The following is a 6,577-nucleotide window of genomic DNA, read 5'->3' as shown; positions in this document are numbered from 1 at the left end:
ACTTGAATTTATCTCTATGTTTCACGCATAGATTAACGCATATAAATTATAGATGTATACAATTTAAAAAGTAATGTACCCAACAGATAAAGTACTGATTCATTCGTCAATTGGGTACAGAAAATTACAGAACAGTCTGTTCTATTACAAACGATTTTCTGGTTCAGCGGCCAATCGATGACATGTTAGTAACGTCAAACGTGGCAAACGTGTAAAGGCATATGCAATTTACAAATGATCGATTCTTACATGAGAAATAGACAGTTAAGAAAGTAATCCCTCAGAGCTTTGTGCATGAAGCTATGTGGAAACGATTTCGAATTTTGTCCAGGTACTTTACTTTATTAAACTGGGGAAGGACTATGGGTGCTGCTTTATATTGATGAAGTGAGTTTAAATGTGTTGACTATTAACAATTGAATGCATAATATGGGTTCTTATGATCATAAATAATAGAAATAAATGAATCATTCTCTTCTAATATATCTACAATTACTAACTTACACATTTATACGTAATGCTAAATGCCAACCTAATGGACCGTAGAGGACTGTAGAATATCAGTAAAATGTCAGAAATTATAGTGAGAGGGCGCACCCTCTTTTCACTATTCAGTAACACATTCCATAACCAACTATTATTATGCTAGATACAAATTACAATATATACAGCCAATTAACACAGAGCTGATGTTAGGGATTAGTGGTATCCTAAGTCTACATACGACCTAGTTTGCGCCGATTATTTCTTGTCAGTCCCATGTTTCCACTTATTCATACAAGTTTCCATTGTGCGGTGAAATTAGTATAATGTTAGTACTAATCATTTTCTGTTGGATGAAGGATATTACATGTGTACCTACAAGAGTTTCTTAACTATCAAAGTGGGCGGTAATAGTAATAATATAATAAATTTATTTATTTAGTAAACTAAGCAATTACCTATCGGTTCAAGGCTGTTATATTTGCTAGGTAACAGAGTAAATAAATTACATTCGAAAATACAGACCGCTTCACAAAGGCACTTGAGTGAAAATACGTTTGCTTTTGAATTATCTTTAATAGCTTAGTAACACAGAACTAATATTATATAAATCAAAGATTGTATCATGCGAGAAATTAATTAGAGAAACAATTGACTTGTTCTTATAGCCCGCAACGCTCCGATGTTGAAAGCAATTCCATGAAGCTTAGAATTAATAATCGGTTGCCAGTTAATTGAGAATAGCTTCAAAACGATCTACGTCCCTAGATAGCTTGTGAGAATTTCGCTTGAATTTAGTACATGTACTTTTTGTACCGAACCTACGAGATTGTTGTATCGTATAAATATATTTCCAAATAGATTGGTTTGGCTTGGAGACAACGAAACTATTTATGTAACATGTGCGGAAAATTCTATAGGTTTCTTCCATTATATTGGCAAAATAATACCTATAAGAAGAAATAGCACTAGATACATTATATTATACTGCCAAAACGATGTTCTAATGCAAGAAAGAAGTATTTTATTGTCGGATAGAGAATAGACATTAACATTAACAATTCTGTGCCTCCAGTGAATAAGGGAATAACTCAAAAACAGCACTTTTCAGGAGAGACAAAAAACTATATATCAATACTAAATCTTTATTAATTCAAAATTTTAAGCTTGTATGGGTAAGATATGATGTTAGACTATAGTTTTACATATGAACACATATTGTAACAACCCCATAAATATACTTTTTTCGTGTTTTTTTGTAGTTATTGCCTTATGAACGAGTACTTCATGGAATAACTCAATGTATTCACATAATTTTTTTTTTACTCTTTGCAATATAACGACTTATGCCCTTATGCACTATGTTCATAATCGCACAACACTACTTATATTATTGCCAGTTTTGGTTTTATAGAAATGATGTGACTTATTATGCTTGAAATTTGTGTACTTAATGACTCAATTGAGGCATTTTAGTGGAAAAACTATGCACGTAGCTTGAAAAACGAATGAAATCAACGGGTTTTTTTATCGTTATTAGATAATAAAAACAAAACAACATTTAGGTATTTATGCATTTAACCCTAGAAGTCCAATCTACGTAAATTTGACGTATGAACTCTTCTATATTTACCATCGAATCGCTGCAAAATCCAGAACCAACTTATTAGCCGTCGAGACCTAGCAGCACATAGTTGGCTCATCCCGGTAAATTCCGCCATTTGGTTGTAAAGAGGATGTTGTGCGTCATTTTGACGTATAATTGGGTTTTTCGTAACTTTTAAGATTGTTTCAAATTTTTATTTTGTGATTTATTTGAATAATTTTTTTCAAAGTCACGTTTCACATGATATCTTTAGTATTATACTATAGATTGAGTATAAAATGGGATCCAGACAACTTTTATACTAGGACGAAAGCCTTCAATTTTAGTAAATGACGATTATTGTCCTCCGCTGGATTTGGACTTCAAGCAAGGGGATTGGGTGCCTGAAGATGTTGTCCGGAGTAAAACCGAATATGTTATGGGGTTTTGTTATAACCCATGTATAATGAAAGTCGTAGATTGTAAAATAAACCTTTAATCGATCTTTCAATAATACAGTACTATGTTGTTAATGCTATACAATGTTTCACCAGTCACCACAATGAGTCTAGTCTGTGCAGGTTAGCAGGAGACAATCATTGAGTATTGGTATTAAATACGTAGATCAACTGCGTATTGCGTTTTGCGTATTAACTATTGTCCTAGTGAAAATTAATCGTCGAATCAATTTAAAATTCGATCAAGTGCTTTCCGTTTCAGAACGCCACAGATAATAAAATATAGATAATAAAAGTGGCAACGCCACAATATCATGGTGGTATACATTGAGGATACAAGCACTATAAAGAGATAAGAGAAGCCCGAAAACCATAATATTCCTGTATGTTCAGTTAATACAGGAAAAGTTATAATTGGCGATATTTTACGGCATGATATAGAATTTTAACAATTTCTATATCATATAATATCAAAATAATGTAGATAAATAAAGAAAATACAATGAGCCGCAAAGATTTTATGAAAAAATTAAGCACAGATTTGAACGTGCCTTGGATGCAAATACGACTTGTGGCACACACTTTGAAGAGACTCTACGTGACAATAGCCCAATTTTTTCAAAATATGTGGTACCAGAGTATCCATAAAATGTTTACGAAAATGCAGGACCAAAGAAGTATCGATATTGCGGATTTTTTTCCTATAAAAAAGGCAAATTACCAAAGCACAGTGGCTAAAACGCTATATAAATACTTTTTTTTATGCGACTATTATAGACTATAGTATTATTGTCTTGATTATTGTAGTTAGATATTTTTTTTTTAAAAAGATATAACGAGTTATTTTTTAAAAACTTACCAAATTATAAGAAGAAAATATAAGTTTAACATTTTTGTTGGCTTTTTTTAGATGATTCAATTATCGTTCTGTATTTATATAAACAAAGAGTATAATATCATTAAATGCACTTAATGTGTTAACTGTATTTTTAATATCTATTGCAAAAAATAGTTAATTTCCATAGAAATATATTAGTATCCCAAGTTAACTGATATCAATCTTTTATAAACCTTTTTTAAAAAATATAAAGATTTGTTGTTGCAGATTTATTGAAAAAACGATTTAAAAATAATAAGGAATAGTGTGTGTTGTTTCCGTGCAGTATTCAAATAGACCAATAGCAACACGGCATTAATGCCAAACTGTCTCATGTCGTCACTTGAACCAATGACACTAAAAGAGTTGTTCCTTTATGCTCATGTTAGAAAAATGACACAAATGCGTTTATACTAAAATAGTGTTAGGACCACAGATCTAGTACCACTAGATTCAGAACTTGCGTGGCCACCTCAGTGCATTTCGCTCTATCTTCGAGTGTTGCCATTTTATAAACTTTCCTTCATTTTAGGGAAAATTTTCATTAAAAATACGTCCTCAAATTCACTCTTACATTAATTATTTATTACAATAAACAATTCAGTGTAATAAATAAATAATGTTAGGTGAATTTGAGGACGTATTTTTAATGAAAATTTACCTTTGTAGTTTTTATATACATAATATACATTCGAGAAGGGAAGACCACAAATAAAGGAATATTAAATTCAGATACAGTTTCAATGTGTTTTATTATCATAGGTTATTTTACACATGTATAAATTTCTGTGCTAAGGGCCGATTACAAATATTGGAACATAAAAATCAAGTAGGTACAAAATCTACGTAGCCCGATGTCGAATGTTTTTCGTACGTAAATGTACGCTTTTGGGCTTATGAAATTTAGACATAAGGAAAAGTTGCGTAGTTGGCTTGAATATCGTTTCCTTGAGTTTTAGAAAATCTTTATTTCCGTTTTCGATGCTGCGGAGAACTTCTGTTTCTTCCATATTTATAAGCATTTAACAAGCAATTTCTTAAGACGATTAGCTGATATCTGTTTTTGCTTCTGCAACTGAAAAAATAAATTTTAGAATATAAAATATTTTTTGTGTCAAGGCCATTATATTAATTATTTTAATACCGATGTATTGGTATCAAAGTATAACATTAATATACTAACATTAATAGCAAATAATTAGAAATAAAAATACTTCAATATATTAAATTTGAAACTATGGCATCAAAACAACTCTGCTTTTAGAAATAAAAACATTTTTAAAGAGAAATGCTAACAATTAATGGCAAATAAAATGGAATTAATGCTTAATTTACTCCGGTTATAAATTTTTATCCATTATTAACTATGTATTACCAAATAACTTGTTATTTTTATTAATAAAGATGTATTTTTTTAGTACAAACCAGTTTTCGAGTTTTAGCACCTGGGGACACATTTTAATCATTTGATTTCTGTCTATTCCTTTTAACTCCTCTATAGCTCGTTGATGGTATTGGAATTTGGATCATCATTTTGTGTTGCCGATACTGACTGCACAGATTCAAACTAAAAAATATAAATTCTTAGATTTATATTTTACTTTTATTTTACTAGAGAGTTAATGTAAAAAGCAATTTAATATGTAACAAAGTTTAATAAACGCATATGAAAATAATCTATCTTAGGGTTATAGGGAAATCTAACAATGGAATTTGATTGTGATTTAAAATCAACTTCTTAAAATGTAGATAAGTAATTACATTCATGCTGATTGTTGGCGTAGCATTTGACTCAAGGAGAGATTATTTAGGTTTGCAAACAAAAAAATTGCGTTAAAATTCTTTGAACATATTCTCGCTTTTTAGATGGTACCCAATTTTACCGACTAGCATCAATCCATATATACAAATGCCATTATACGTTGGAAAACTATGGGACAAACATTTTTTTGCAATTTTGTGGACTTTTTTTCCCATTTGCAGGCAACATTGTGATTGAGGTTATCTTACACTTAAAAGCTAAAATTACCACGAAATATTAACAATAAGAATGATCAGTTGATAGGAAACAGTCAATTATAATGATTCTGATATTATGTATCTTTATTTAATTGTTTACTTACGAATGAAATGAAATTCCATCGGCGTTTGTTTCCGTGCGGCTGTTATAGCCTAATACGCTGCAACCACCCATAATTATAAACACTCAGTACACGTAGTACATTCAGAACACTTTTATAATTAACTTCCAAATGTATTTATCACCAAAAAGAACATTAGACACAAGAAAACTAATTAAATATCAGATCTGCTTTGTTTGTTTGGCCCAGGTTTGACAGGGGCCAAACAAAAAAGTGGCCACGCAGATAAGGACAAAAAAAACGTATCTACATCCCCTTCACTCACATAATGTAAGCGTAGCTATCTATCTCTTTTCACCATAGCATTGCATATCTACTGGTACTAGATCTGTGGTTAGGACTGATGGAACAAAATGAATTAAGTCTTTATTCAAAAAGTATAACTACACATACGTCTTTGTGTTCGTGGGTACTTTTGACTCGAGACGAATAGTTCCTTTGCGATTGCCTAAAATGATGGATAAGGTAACTTATACCGTTAATCACACCCTACTTATACCGTTTGGGTCATTCGAAAAAATGGGTTAGGACGCAGCTAGAGATATGACCTTTTGATATGTTGTGTATTTTGACGAGCTGAATCCAATGGTGCAATAAAAACCAAAGGGAATAACTCGTCTTACTCCCTTATTCACTGGAGGCACAGAATTATTAAGACACAACTTTCAAGCATTCCCCAAGCGTTTAGTAAAGCAATGGAGCGCATTTTGGTGTAGTTACTGAATCTTAATTCTATAATTAACCTTTTGCATAACATTTAAAGGTATGGGTGGACACTAATCTATACATTTCTAAGTGGTCGCCACTCGATTATTATTAGACTAAAGTCTATAAGTAAAAATAAGTTGTCACTATGAATTGAAGGCTTCTACATTATCAAAACAAAATGTAGGTACACGCAGTATTATATACGCAGAATATACACAGATAAATATTTTATATGTTTTGGAGCCTGTAAATACCGCAAACTATTCAGCAAATGTAGACCAATATCGGACATCTTTCTTACGTCTAAAACTGGAAAAGTTTTTTG

The 6,577-nt window shown here is 31.2% G+C and overlaps 1 long non-coding RNA gene across 1 annotated transcript; it reads right to left on the bottom strand.

Annotated features, from left to right (window-relative positions):
- Positions 1-4,138: 4,138 nt before the first annotated feature.
- Positions 4,139-5,851, bottom strand: LOC149479983 (uncharacterized). Its single transcript, XR_016317122.1, has 3 exons — positions 5,527-5,851; positions 4,829-4,970; positions 4,139-4,478 (listed from the first exon to the last, which is right to left on the bottom strand). It is a non-coding gene; the product is annotated as an uncharacterized LOC149479983 (long non-coding RNA).
- Positions 5,852-6,577: the final 726 nt, after the last annotated feature.

This window comes from Colias philodice, chromosome 19 (genome assembly GCF_061535455.1).
Source record: "Colias philodice isolate Cphi_HAF_F1 chromosome 19, ilColPhil1 Martin Lab GWU primary, whole genome shotgun sequence".
NCBI lineage: Eukaryota > Metazoa > Arthropoda > Insecta > Lepidoptera > Pieridae > Colias > Colias philodice.
The sequence above is the reverse complement of the archived record's forward strand: the minus strand, read 5'-3'. Positions and strand labels throughout refer to the sequence as shown.